Source organism: Synchiropus splendidus, chromosome 2 (assembly GCF_027744825.2).
Source record: "Synchiropus splendidus isolate RoL2022-P1 chromosome 2, RoL_Sspl_1.0, whole genome shotgun sequence".
NCBI lineage: Eukaryota > Metazoa > Chordata > Actinopteri > Syngnathiformes > Callionymidae > Synchiropus > Synchiropus splendidus.
Genome location: NC_071335.1, coordinates 35,905,274 through 35,919,966, shown reverse-complemented (window position 1 = coordinate 35,919,966; position 14,693 = coordinate 35,905,274). Strand labels below are relative to the sequence as shown.

The window sequence follows — 14,693 nt, the reverse complement described above, 5'->3', positions numbered from 1 at the left end:
GGGCTAATGAGTGGAGCGCTGTGTCTTCCACTTAAAACCGGAGGAGATCACTGCTTCCTTTTGAGCCCGTGCAGAAATGACAAGGTGGTTCTGAGAGAGAGCTCAGCTGTTCAGCGTCAGTGACATATACGTGGGTTCACACCTTCAGATGTGCCTTGACCTGCTTGCTACACACACACAGACTGACCTGCAGCAGGCGAGCCTCGTCCTGCAGCAGGGTGATGTCACTTCCCCCAGCGGGGGGGCCGAGGGTCGCCCTGTTGCCTAGCACACACACACACACAGACTGACCTGCAGCAGGGTGATGTCACTTTCCCCAGCAGGGGGCGAGGGTCGCCCTGTTACCCTGCACACACACAGACTGACCTGCAGCAGGCGAGGCCTGTCCTGCAGCAGGGTGATGTCACCTACCCCAGCGGGGGGCGAGGGTCGCCCTGTTACCCAGCAGCCCTTGCATCCTTAACACTCCTCATCCCCATCCAGGAGGAAGCAGGAAGCTGAAGAGGAAACCTACTTCTTTGGAGAGACACATCACTCCAGAGACTGTGGGAAAACAAACGTCTTTATAGGACACCATCCAATATTAATGCAGAGTCCTCGAATGTATTTGTCATCGCATTGTTGACGAGGCTAATCCTGCGGTTGATTTATGCTGACGTCATTGGTTTGACGACACATGGCGGGGTAACAGCGCATGTTAGTGGCAAACGTTGGCTAATGCATGTTGTCCCGGTAGCAATGCGCTCCATCTGGGTTTCTGGGTTGTTCTCCTTTTTCTTTGTTGAAAATTGTTTTTAATAAATTTAAAAAATACACATTTGTTTTATCACATGTAGAACTTAGGCATTGTAAAGTACCATATATATATATATATATATATATATATATATATATATATATATATATATATATATATATATATATATATATTTTTTTTTTTTTTATTTATTTTTTTTTTCTATTATTTTAAATCGAAATATTTATTTCCAATCAAGGGTTATGGTTAGGGTGTAGATTTCTTCAATAATGAACATCACTTTGATCATCATTGTTTTAAATTTCTCAAGCCATGTCTAAAATCACCTTTGGTAACACACCTGAAGCAAAGATAGCGAAATGAGACAATCGTTCATGTCAGCTCATATTTATTTATATGTGATGTCAATTATTAGTTAGATTTTGGCCTGTGGTTTTGTTTTATTTGAACATCAAAATTAACGTTACACAAAAGCTTTTGAAGATGTACAAAAGTACCTGACCGCATGTTGCGGCTTTATTTCCTTCTTGCAGCGTTAATATCTCTTCTGGCCCTTTTCTGTTTTCAGTTGGAACTTTTTATGTGGCTTCTCGCTTTTTATTGTTTGGGGGCAGCCCAGAAGCCTCAAACCGAGACGCTCCAGATGAGTTTGTGTGTTCACGTTTGTGGGTATTCTTCACACACAAAAGCTACAGAGAACGATTCACGTCTTCGATCTGCCCATATAATTGGTGACCTGCGAAGATTGGCCCTCGCGTGTCACCATAGACGCTGGGAATTAAGCCCCTTCAGCCAGAAACCTTTTTCTGATTGATTTTGTGTCCTAGCTGACGTACAATTGTTTAATCTGTGAACTGATTGTCTGACAATGGTCGAGTTGAATCCATTCTGCCCTGGAGCATGTAAATGCAGAGTTACCTGGGTAACCCCAGTGCCATGAGTCGGTGTGATGGTCTTTGCCATTGGTTTACCCACTCTGAGACCCTGCCGCTCCCTTGAAACAAAAACAATGCACTTGCCACCCAGCAGGGGGCAGTAGTGCAGTCATTGTACCTGTACTTCTACACTTCAGTATCCCATGAAAACGCGACCAGACAGTGGGGTCCAGCTGTGCAGTGGGTGTGGCACCCTTGACATACCATCTGATAGGTTTTACTATTGGGTAATTCCATTGGCAAAGTCTAGTGCGATGAATATACTCCCATCTGGACCACTAGACATGGTGATTTACTATTGCAGGGAAGTCACTAAAACAATTTACATGGAGGAGGTTGGTCCTTGTCATGGTCAAAGTGGACACCCAGCAGGAGGTGGCCTCAGTTTCAGCAGGGACCTCCTGAAAGGGTCTTCAGAAGAAGGGACAACTTGGGTCGTCGGTCATAAGCTAGGGTGAAAATGGATGGGCGCCAGAGTGTCAAAGTCTCAAGAGGACTGGAACGAAAGGAGCCGCCAAAACAGACCAGCAGCCTATCGTAACACTCGAAACTTGCCATGTGGGTCCAGGTGAGGCAGCGGGTGGAAGGTCTGGAGGGGGTCTGCCACCAACACCCAGTCACACAAAACGGGCGGGATTGTAAGCAGCCCCTCTATGTGATGGGGGAAGCACGAAATGGGCCCAGTCCCTCCCACTGTCTAGAACTAGATTGAGGTTCCTGCTGGTTCTCAGACTCTCCAATTACAGTGAAGCTCTGAAAGTTCACTCAGAGAAGCCTAGTGAGCATGAATGAGCTAAGACGACCAGTCTGCAACTGGAAGAGTTGGTTCGTCTCCACCGAGGAGGGGGTGTTCAGCTACTCTCAGGAAGAACCAGCGTGAACATCTGAAGTTCTCCTTGCTGGCAAAGAGAATGGCTACCAGACATTCACCCTTCCCCCAGATTTTTTCACTTAGGCAACATGCACGCCTGAATGTCTCCACCTACAGCTTGTCAGTGATGACATTTTGGGATTTCGGAACGTGACGGGTCAGTGGCCAATTCTATTGAGACACAGTGGAGGTCTGACTTGTCTGTTGATGCTGGCTACGGTAGTGGACCTGTGCGGCTGAACAAGGACTTGCTACATCACCAGTGGGTGAGGCACCAGGCCCACTCCACGAACAGAAACCATATGGCTGTCAACAAATTCTTCCATTCTTTGGCATTTTGCAGACCTCTAGAGGAGAACTGCAGGCACTGCTCGCCATCCACCTGCGTGTGATGGGAGAACAGGGGCTGAAGTATGGACCTACCATAGACAAGTGGGCTCTAGTGCCTCCTGCTGGGTGGCCAGTGCATTTTTTCCAGCAGAGAAGTAGGGCTTCAGTGTGGGTGGACCAGTAGTTAGTAGGTGATGCATGCACATCATAGAACCTAAAATAGTCACACGTCAAATCCATTTTCCCCCTTGAAGTGATATGGAATGCAGTTAATCCTCTCTAGACAGATACAACACAAGAAAAATCCAATTTCCCACCTGCAGTGACACACAGCTTGTCACAGTGCCCATGATGTCAAGAAATGTCAGTATATAGTCGTGTAAATGTAAATGCTGGTCAGTTTGGAGTTCAACGTGATAGAAAGTGTTCAATGCCGAAAGAGAGGATTTAGTTGCGAAGTCCAGGAAGACCAGTAATTGTTGTGTTGCTCTCACCTCCACTTTGACGCTTTAGAAAGCCCACATGAATACAGACGTGACGTCAGAATATCTGATGCCTGCGCCACTTCTCTGCGCTGGCACAATAGCCAGAATGCAGAGAATTATACCGTTGTCGCTGCAGGTAAATGGCGCGGTCTGTAAGTGCCCGTCTCTGCTGTCAGGGTGAAAACACATCACACGTTTCCGTCCCTTCCCTTTTATATGAACTGTTCCCACTGTTGGGCTGCATTCTAAAGTCACCCCTATTTGATTCTCGGCACATCACCCGCTCATCTCAGATATGGCTCACAAGAAGCAAGCATGAAATCCTTAAAAGCCTTAAAAGCCCCGACTATAAGTGTTGAGCTGCAGATGTCCATTTCACCCAACCTGCATCTGGAGCAACTCATCTGTGGTTAAACTCTGGGCCGCCATGTCATGAATGCAAGTGCAGGCAAACAGAGAGTGTTAGCTAAAAAGCCAGAGTCAGTTTCCGGAGTTCTGAAGGGCTAAGACGCTGTTCTAATCCCTTTTCCACTTTTCCTCTTCACCTCCTGTGCCCTCTTCCCCCTCTCTGTCTCTCTTGCAGGAGAATTCGGAGGAGATTTCTTACTTTCGTCCTCAAAGATGAAACGGCCCAGCGGTCCTGTTTACTGAAACAGGTAAAAGAGGCTTAAGTTCAAAACCCAAATGTATCTGGATGTTCTTAGGCCCGACGCGCCAAGGGAAACATTTGTATTTAAAATAACAAGAAAATAAAAAACTGCAATTGTTTCATCTGCCATACAAACTGAATCTGAATTACTTATACTGCAGTAAACTATTGTTGAAGTAAATCACTGTGTGTTAAAGATAATCCGGAAAGCTGGTCTGTTCAATATTTTCTTTTGTTTGTTTGTTTTAGTTTTATTTCTTTTTTCAATTTCACATTTATTTTTTAATAAAAAAAATAGTATTTTATATTAATATAGCATATTTTCAAATCACTCCTCACACTCTCTTTGAAAAAAAAATAAAAAATATAAATTTGAAGAAATGTAAAAAATAAAGATTCATAAAATTATATGACTCTCTTGAACATTGTATTTAGCAAAAACATATTCAAAAGAAACTCTTCGAAAGATTATTTTCAGCCTCATTCCTTTTCCTTTACTAATGTGTAATTTGTGATGAAATTTTAGATTAAATAACACAAGAAGGCAATAAACTTGTCTCATCACAGTGGTATTTTAACTTGTATGAAATATTTTTTCATGTTCGGAAATATCAATCGTCAGTCTTATGAATGCCATGTTCTTATTGATCCAGGAAAGCAGAACAGCTTCATTCCTCAGTTTACGTTTCTGTCTCTGCTCATTGTATTTTCTTATAAGAAAGTGCCACCTCTTGTCCTGGAGACGGTGACAGGCTGAACAACATTCAGAGAGAATATCAGGACACGGAAACAAACAACATGTCGTCCTTTGAGACAGACAGGAGCCAGTGGAAACTCTGACAACAGGATGAATGTTTAACTGCACATCAACTCCCCACTGAAGCTAATCTGCTGCTGCAAAGCGGCAAGATTGGAAGACAAGACATGCAAAGAGACAGACGGGCAGATAGGACAAGACAAGAGCGGGAATCCCAGGTCGTGTTTTAAAAATACAGCCCTCTGATACATTATTGAGTATCTGGCGCTCCAACGCATCAGCGAGCTTTCCTCCCATGTTAGTGCTCAGGTTCGCATCGCGTCACCGTTCTATATTTAAATGACTCGCTCGCTCGTCTTTGCTGTGTTAAAAGATGCAGCGTTGGTGTGTGGTGCCTCCTTTAATGTGGCACGTCCATGATCTGAGGAGATTTCTAGCCACTGTATGAGTCACCTCAGCAACAAAAGGAAAATCTGGGCAGAGATCCCATCATAACCTGGACCTCAGGACTATTTGTAGTTCATTTATAAAGAGAATCATCTTTTTTTTTTTCTTTACTCTTCATGCCGCTTAATGGCATCTATCTGCGTGTAACAAGGAAAATATTATTAAAGCCACGTTATTACCCTGGAGTTTGCATTTATGTTATCAGTCAAAACTTTCTGACCTGGTTTAGTGACTTGGTGCAACTGCAGTACCGCATCTGATCCACAGATGGCGGCAGGGCAGCACTCTGCAAACCGGCTTTTCACCATCGGCTTTCAAAATAATGCTTCTGTCTGCTGTTTGTTTTTCAAGTGGTCCCTCTAAACCCACACCAAAACTGTCTCCGCTTCTCACTCCAGCGTCTTCACGTCAACTTCCCGATCGAGAATGAGCCATGAGTGACGGTAAGATAGCTGTCTTCTCTGGTGTTTGTCTGCACGATGGTCATTTTGGGTTCACGCTGGCAGCTCTGGAACACTTATGAGACTTTATGCCATTTCAAGGGCTTGTTTTTTCGCTTTCTGACAGATGTTGGAACAACATCATTAGCCCTGTGGCTGCCAGGATGTGAGGTTGCTATAGTGACAGTGAGTTGAGTGCTGGGGAGGCCAGAGTCGGCGGTGAGGGGTGCTGAGGATGAGGGGGTGGATTTGGAAATCAAGTGCCCTTGGCCTGTGTGTCTGTGCTGAGCTGGTGAATGTGCGCTTTTGTTCTTGTTTCAACGTGGGGAGGAAGACGCGCCCCACTGTGACACAGGGGCCATGATTGACTTAGAAATTGTTGACCGCCGTATCAAGTATTTAATGACCTCTCTCCGAAAATGTCGGAAAAAACAACCAAATTATAGCGCTGTAAATCACATCGTAAATTCTATTGGATCCAGATTTGTTGTTTTGGGCGGACTGAAGGGAAACGCTGACAGACGAAACAAAGATGAATTCATTTAGAGCGAGATTCAGTCGTATAAAATGACATGGCTAATGACTCTCTGCTGTCAAGACCTGAAATCATTTTTAGGATTATGCGCGACAGCTGTTTTTAAACAGCTCCTTTTAAAGCCTCTCAAGTGCTTCAGTGAAAGTGTTTGAAGAGTTGAAGCAGGCTATGATCGTAAAGATAGCAGCGTGTTAAATCTGATCCCCCATCTGACACAAAGTCCGACGTCTGGAGGTGTGACACTAAAACGATTATCAAGAAAGTATGTTTCCTTGTAGAGGCATTTTATTGTTTTTTTAAACTGCGAACTTCTATATTTTTCTGTGGTTTACAGCTAATTTCAAAATGGAGTATGCAGATGTCAGAAAATGTTTGTTTTGGTGCAAAACAAGTGGCCATGCATCCAACATTAATGGACCTTCGAGAGTGTTCAGCCATTTCAGATCTCATCTGTCAGCGGAGAGCGAGAGAGAGCGCAGAGCACATACATCCAGTACATGTGGAGCGCCTGCCATGCTAATGCCACAGTCAGTGATGAGAAAATGACGTCTTCGCAGCACTTTAGTAATTCGCCGGCCAAGATTATTGAACGGACGACTGTGAAAATGTGACGTCGACTCTTTCACGCAGCTGAAATTTTGCTCGGTCTGCATGCATTATTAGGAACAGTTATCGTGATTGCCTGGCCGCCAATTGTATTGGTAAGGATTATTTGGAGTGTGGCTCACCTCTGCTTTATATCGACCATCAAAGTGGATGAGTGTGAAATATTAATGTTGCTGTGGGACAGCTAATAAATTCACAAAGAGGAGGACAAGTTTATTTCTCCTTTATAACTGAACCAAAAGGTCCTCTCTGCCGCCACACAGCCAGCCGTTTGAACGCTCACCCCGAGTATTATCCCAACATGCAGCCAGCTCAGTGTAATAGTCATTGTGAGAGATATAATGTGCTCCACCATAAAGCACTGGCTTCACACAGGGATTACACTGCGATGATTCTTTCGGTAGAGAGTTTAGTCTCGGCCAGTGAGCGTTAATCTTCACCTGTGGAAGGAGACCACAGTGCAGCACTGAGAACAGAAGGCAGATTACTTTATATTCCGAGTTTGAAGCTTCGTGATTGAGCGTCTCTTGACAACCTCCCTAAGCTCTTTAGCTTCTCAAACGCAATCCGAGGGAAAGATGTCCCCCCCTACAATTTTTTTGACAGAGGCGCCATATCAGTGTGTGTGTGTGTGTGTGTGTGTGTGTGTCCGTCTTATCTCCGTGTGGCTCATGGGTCTTTGTCAACCAACTGTCCCCGACGTTGTAATTATCCTCTTGTGAGTCATATCTGATAATTGCTCCTTCCACTCCTTAAATATGACGCGCGCAAACAGACACTGGCCCACATGCGCTGTGCTAATGAGATTACGCCAACCCAGGGTCCAGCTCACCACCGAGCTATTCCCTCCTCTTCCGCCGCGCTCTTTCGGACTGACATTCCCTTGCTTTTCACCATAAACCTGATTTAGTGTGGTGATCTCAGCTAAGTAGGCAGACACTTAGGAGCCGCGGCAGCTGACCCAAAGGGCTCAGCGAGAGTGGCCGTGAGGAGCCGCTGATGGTTCTTCAAAAACAACACGAGAAACTCACACCTACAACAAGTGCATCTCTGACATGCTTGTTGTGATCCATTTATTGTGATTTTGCCTCACACTTGCTCCATCTGTGTGAGTGGGCGGCTACCTTAACTATCAAGCTACCCAAGTTGTTCCCACTCCAGAGAAATAGTCTGGAGCCCCAAAGTATAGATATACTACTGTGCAGTGCAACTACTGTGCGCTACATGTGTGTGTAATCTATCTACTACAAAGATGGTTCTGTTGAGTTCAGCTACACTAAATAAGTACAGAACTATGAGTGAATCAAATTCAGGTGTGTTGCAATAAGTGCGATCCTGAGACATCACAAAGAAATAACCCCATCGGTGTGGTCTCAACCTCACTGGCTAGCTAACCGGCTTTTAGCTAGGACGATGAGACGCTAACTGTCCGATTGATGTCCGATTATTAGTGCCTGTATAATGCCCTACTTACGGTGTTATGACACTAGTTTCCATGAAAAGAGTGTTTCCGCCCGGTGATTTAGGCCATTATGACTGGAATTTGGAGTTTTTCAACCCTTTTGTAGCAGTAGCTTGGCTGTCGTGATCGCCATGTTTCGCCGTGTTTTCCAGCGTGATCTCACGGTTATCCACATCCCACAAGTCGCCACACTCACAGCACGCTGTGAAAACCGCGGATAAGTTCCAAGCTTTAAACAATCCTTTAAAAAACTAACTCATAGCTTTTTAAAGAGGAGTGTTTTGGTGTTTATTTATTTATTTTTTTTTCTTGAAGCCAGCTCCCCCACTGTCCAGTGCCATGCAGAGAGCTGTGCTGGGGAGCGGTGCAGTTCTCTGCATGGTTGCTGAATGCGAGCAAAATAGAAAACAGGTATCAAAATTCATGTGGTTCTATTTATTTGATCTAAAGGCAAGCCTTCATTGATATATATTTTGTTTGAATGAATGCATTTTTAAATGTGTGAAAGCTTGGAAAACATACACAGCTGATACAACTGTATGCTTGTCTTGCATAAATATATAAAAGAAGATGAACAAAACTGTAGACACTTGGCTTGTAAGGGAAAGAATAAAAAATAAAATAAAAAAATATCAATGTTTTAAATTAATCAGGGACACCCAAGTAAAACAGCTGCCCAAAAGACTCCTGCATCTGAAAGTGTTTCTGTGGCAACGGCTACTGAGTTCATCTGTGTTAATGATTATTTGACTCAGATGTTTGTTTTTATAAAAAGTTATAAATAGATCTTTGTAGCTTGTTTTGTACAAAGCAAGTTGTTCAGTCAGTCGTTGACATAGTGTGTTGGGAAGTGAATGGGTTGAGGGTTTCAAAATCCTTACTAAAAGATGCCTTGAAAATGCCTTGAAAATTAAAGTCCATGTACGCACCAGATAAGCAAAACAATTTGCTCAAAACAAGAGACACTTTTTGCATTCTTTTTCTCTATTCTTTACATCCTCTGCAAAATTAAAAATCCAGTTCTGTTGAACCTTATTTTGAGTGAAAATATCTCTATGATTTAAGACAAATTCATCTTAGGAAGCAAGATGAAGGGACTTCTTTTATGACAATGCATTTTTAAATATGTTATGTTTTCACTTCTTTTATTAGCAGATTTTTTCACTTATTTTATGGTAAAAGTAGCATGAAATTACTGATAACATCTGCCCGTAGAACAAGGGGGATGAGATATTATGACTCAAAATAAGGTTTAATTTTGAGTTTTTGGCAGTGTCAGTGCCTCTATTTCTCTTTCTTAGGATGAACCTGCTCTTCTTCCTGAAAAACTTGCTGACTTTTGGAGATATTTGCCCCTGCTTCTGCGCACTCTGTTCCCCTTGTTTACACAGTTGATTCCTCTGGCTATGTCATTTGCCGGCACCGATGTTTGTGCCAGTTAGAACAGCACCGCTGTCATCAGAATCAAGATGTAACTTATGGTTTATGGTAATTTTGTAAACAAAATAATGTTAAAAATGTAAGGACAGAAAGAATAACAACACAGGAAAAATGTTTTGCCCTCACCATGCAGGTGAATTCCGCCCTGAGGACGGGCGGCAGAGGTGGTGTGCCTCTTGTACAGTTCTTTTTGTCTATTTTAAAGTACTCTTAAAGCAGTCAGTGCTGAAGGGGGCCACTACAATGAGGCCACAAGTGGTGACCTCATATTGCAGAGTAGAGCAAAGTGAGGCCCGGGGGCCACATGCGGCCCTTTGTCCTTACATAGACATTAGTACAATTACACTTAAATTATACTCCCTAACAAAAAAAAAGCGACAAAATTTCAGTTTCATCCACTGAAGATTATTTTCTTTAGTCCTTTATTTCAGTTCGGCCCTTCGCATTCGTCACAGGAAGGAACGGAAACTTACTTGCCCACCGCCGCCTCATTTATGTATCTAATACCTTTTTTAGCATTTGAAATATTGTTGATAGCTATCAGCAGATGTGGACAGCAGGGGGCTGTAGTGTTCTGGACAACAGGCACGTAAGAAAAGTAGTTTGTAGTCTGCAGTCCCAGGGAGCATGGTGAGCCTTCCAGAAGTTTGTGATGACTGGAAGACTAACAGACATCTGTGTCGCTATGATTCTGGTTTCCAAGAACAAGGTGAACACTCAATTGAATTTCCTTTACTGATGAATATATACATTACCATTATTATTGTGAGAAACCGTATATATATATATATATATATATATATATATATATATATATATATATATATATATATATATATATATATATATATATATATATGTTGGTTTATATAACCAACATATATATATATATATGTTGGTTTTCTATTGTGATTGTTGGGACTGATTTATACATTTTTTATTGAATATTTTTTAAAAAATCAAATCAGAATTTCCATTTGATACATTGAGTGCCTCCTTTCACTTTTTCACTGCTTGGTTTGAATCATGACTAAAACAATGCACTCCGTAAGCTTTCAATTTTCACTGTGTGTCTTCCGCTGACTAAAATGCTAATGGAGATAGCGACAGCCCAGAGCAGAGTTGTGTTGTTCAGGCCATTGTGTTGAGTGGTCGGATGTAAAGCGCCGGATCGCCGGAGGGTCTATCCGCAGTATTACACATGGTGCGTTAAGGCGTGGGAACTAGAGGCCCTCGGAAAGCGAAAAGCTTAAATGCCAGAAATTGCGGGCATAAACACAGGAGAGGCACACGCTGCGCACTACACACAGGCTGTGGATTAGGATGAGGATTATGGAGGCATAGCTGTAAAACAGGCAGAGACAGATCAGTGTCATACTTCATAAACACATACATACTGGATGTGCACTAAGGATGCGGCGTAATATGGATTTGCTCTGAGGTGGAGGGTTTGATGACTGAGCTTGAAGCGTCATGACGGAGCGTCGCTGAAGCTTAAATAGTGAGATTGTTCAGCTGGGCATCAAAGACGCTTCGGCAATCAATTATTGGACGAGAGAGGCACAAACCGAGAGTGACAGAGATTTCATGCCTTGCTTGCAGAGTTAATTATTAATGCGCAAGGGTTTCCTTTTCTGTTCAAATATGGCTGCAGTTACGTGTCAAACAGCCAGAGCGCTTCACTGTAAAACACTGCATTATTCATGTTGAAAAATGTATTGATCTCCCTGTGAGAAATGTCTTTGCAGCAGGTACAGTGTCGTACCAAGATGTTTCAGTGTGGAAACAGTTAACTAAGTCTTAGTGACAAGGGGCTCTGCGCTAGCTGTTTGAATAAACTAGCCTTTATGATCTCAGGGACATTTAGTGCAGCACAAGCCTGTTCACCCAATGTGCAAGGCTGTTATCGAGTCTGCTGCGTTTCTGAAAGAAAGATGTCGATGCAATCGTTGTGAATCAGCCGACCTCCGTCCATTGCAGGGACCTTCCACCAAAGCAGACCTGGACCACCTCACAGTTCCATCGACGTCTCTCAGTGTGACTATTGATCGCTGCTGGACAAAACTGGAGGCTAAGAACATGCCACGTGGGCAAGTTGCATTGTTTTGGGTAATTGATGTTTTGCACCGCTGACTTGCGCTCAATCATTTGTGTCAAACTCAGGGCCCGGGGGCTGAATCTGGCCCACCTCATCATCTCCAGTGGCCCCTGAGAGCTAACTTCACCCCTCCCCAGTCTCACATCAGTTATATCAATTTGAACCTAAAATTGAAGACAGGATTTGATGTTATATTCAAACACCATCTGAAAGCAATGAGCGCAAGCTTCCATTGATGTATGACATCATCCGGCTAAACGCACACAGCTGCGGTGATTCGTTGACCGCGAGGCAGCAAGACAAAAAGAGAGCGTTGCTGGAAGTTTGTACAGTGTTTATTGCGTTTGAAAATGAGTCGGAAAGTGACTTTATTTTTGTTAGAAGGGCAGGTGGGCAGTGTTGTCTCTCATGGTTCTCACTCAAAGCCACATGTAAAGCATTATTTTTTCAGTTTGAAAATCTCAGATCAGTGCTTCTGTTTTTACAGCCGATCCGCAGCTTTCTGAAAACGGTGACGTCATTACCCTGTTTCTTGGATCTTCTCAGTGCAATAATAGCCAACTTCAGAGTAGCAGTCACTCGGTGGCAGCTGTGAAAGTCAGCGGAAATCTGCTTCTCTTCTGCTTCTACTGCTTTGTCATGAGCACCAAACATCCCATGCAAACACAAACATGCACGCGGACAGTTTAGACGGCAGTTTAAAAACACTGTTTATTACTTCAAAACATTTACTTCACTCTAACGTCTCTGCTTCCACATTCAGGTTGTTATGCTAATGTAGCACTTAGCTCAAGCGTCTTCTTCGTTTTATTGCAAGTGCTATGCAATGCCACGAACAGGCCTGGAATGTGAACTACATGCTTTTTGTTAGATTTCACAGAACTACTTTTTGAAGTCGTCGGTTGAAAAGGCTGAATAGGAACAGATCTGTTAAAGAACTGTTTTAAGACTGCACCAGCTAAAAACAACTGAGGCTATATATATATATATATATATATATATATATATATATATATATATATATATATATATATATATATATATATATATATATATAAAAGGGTTAATGTTAAATATTTTATGTTGAAGATCCTTTTGCTTATGGCGTCATTTCTCTTCACTGATGTTGAGAATAGCTTCCAACATCGTATTTCTTATAACCCACTGCACCAGCCAGCCAGTGTAGACGCACATTTTGACCAATGATGCGTGAAGTCAACAAAAAAAGAGAGATGGAAAAAACAGAGAAACTGACTCTTAAACTTGAGGCAGCTCCCATCATCCACTTAGCCACTACTTCTTTCTGTATGTCCCGGTGCGGTGTCACTGGGTGGCCTATGTTTCTGTGCATGCAAAGATGCTGTGTCTTGGGTGCCTTACTGAATGCGTGAACTTTAACATCCCAGGTATTTAATCAGGTTATTTAAGCCATCTGAAAACAAAACTCCATTTAGAACTTATGTTAGAGCTTGTATCATGGGTGTTTTTTTTCCTTATATTTCCTCCTTCAGGGCTTTTAATGTGATGACCTAGATAGTTGTTCGCAAATTTGAGTCAATACTGCTCTGCTACAGTGTAGCCTTGACTCTTTAAAGACTTTGGGAACAGAAAGAGAAAAGCTCCTGGGTGGTTTTGCTACAGTGATGTGATGGTAAAGCAGATGTAGAGCTGGGCAGATATCAGATCATGTTGAAGAGATTGTGTGCTTCTGGCTGTTAAAGGTGAATTCATTCTTGACACTCTTTTATGGTGTTTAAATATCCGGCCAAATGATCGGTCGCAGTTCACACACCCGCTTCATATATGCCTCAACATCACAGTGACTGAGAGCCTCAATATGTGTCTCCTCACTCCTCCACCCCGCTGCGTCGAGCGTGTCTTGGACACCAGACATCTGTCATCGGCACGCAACTCTGCGGCTCTGCGCGATCCGTCTTCGCTCCAACTGTCAAACATAATCATCAATCTACTCCCTTTCTTTTATCTCCTTGTTGAATATTTCTGCCTGTTCCTCATCCCTCCTCATGTCTCCTCCTCGCTGCTTTCAGTATGCAGAAATGTGTAACCAGTAATTTGCAATCACTGCCACTGTAACACACTTGCCGACTTCCAGACCGCAGAAGCTGCTGTCGTGTATAATAACAGATAATTGCTCATTATGGCTTCGCTCTTGGCACGAGGAACCACTCGCAGTGACATCCACTTCTGCATGACCCGTGTGCATCTGTGCGAAACACGGCTGTCTTCATTTTGTCTGTCTTTGCTGGTGTGTATCGACATTATGCTGCTTAGATAGGAGTGGCGTCCGTGTCGGACCATGCGGCACAGTCAGGGTGACAGGAGAACGCACTGGTGACGCCACTGCTGCCACTCCATTCTTTCCCTCAGTGGCAATGTCAACGGTTAATGCCATATTTTAAACTCCAAACCACTTTGTGATGCTGCTCGTCCTGATAAATCTGGTTGAGGAGGTGTGCATTTTTTCTTGTGCATGATGAATCGCACTTGCCACTGAATCAATTGAAGCGAGAAGGAAGTTAAAGGAAGAATGATAAAAGCCTGGCTGTGTGTAGTTTGTCTTACCCTGTGATGGACTGGAAACGTGTCCCGCTCGTCCCTGATGTAGCTGTAATGGACTCCACCTCTGTGTTCCCCGTGCCTGGACGATTATGAATAATCATCGGCAGTTTCTGCTCTGATCTTTATAATCGATCACTGTTTAAGCAAAGGCTGACCAGCGAATTGGATGCACCTCTCCTTCGTGACCACCAGAGGTCGCCATGTTCTGACTCTGACTGATGACGCAGAAGCCTTGAAAAGGTAGTTTTCAAAATATGATATGTGCATTCTGTTGTCGCAGGAGTGAGTTCCCTTGTAATGT

The 14,693-nt window shown here is 43.3% G+C and overlaps 1 protein-coding gene across 22 annotated transcripts in view; it reads left to right on the top strand.

Annotated features, from left to right (window-relative positions):
- The window catches only part of LOC128754658 (receptor-type tyrosine-protein phosphatase delta-like), a 191,454-nt gene that overhangs the window by 59,038 nt on the left and 117,723 nt on the right, over positions 1-14,693 (top strand). For 21 of the 22 annotated variants that reach the window (XM_053857437.1, XM_053857430.1, XM_053857436.1 and 18 more), the window contains exons 4-5: positions 3,962-4,034; positions 5,630-5,674. The gene's annotated coding sequence lies outside the window, so the exon portion shown is untranslated. Of the gene's footprint in view, positions 1-3,961; positions 4,035-5,582; positions 5,675-14,693 lie in introns of all 22 variants that reach the window. The other variant, XM_053857428.1, reaches the window with a different exon arrangement.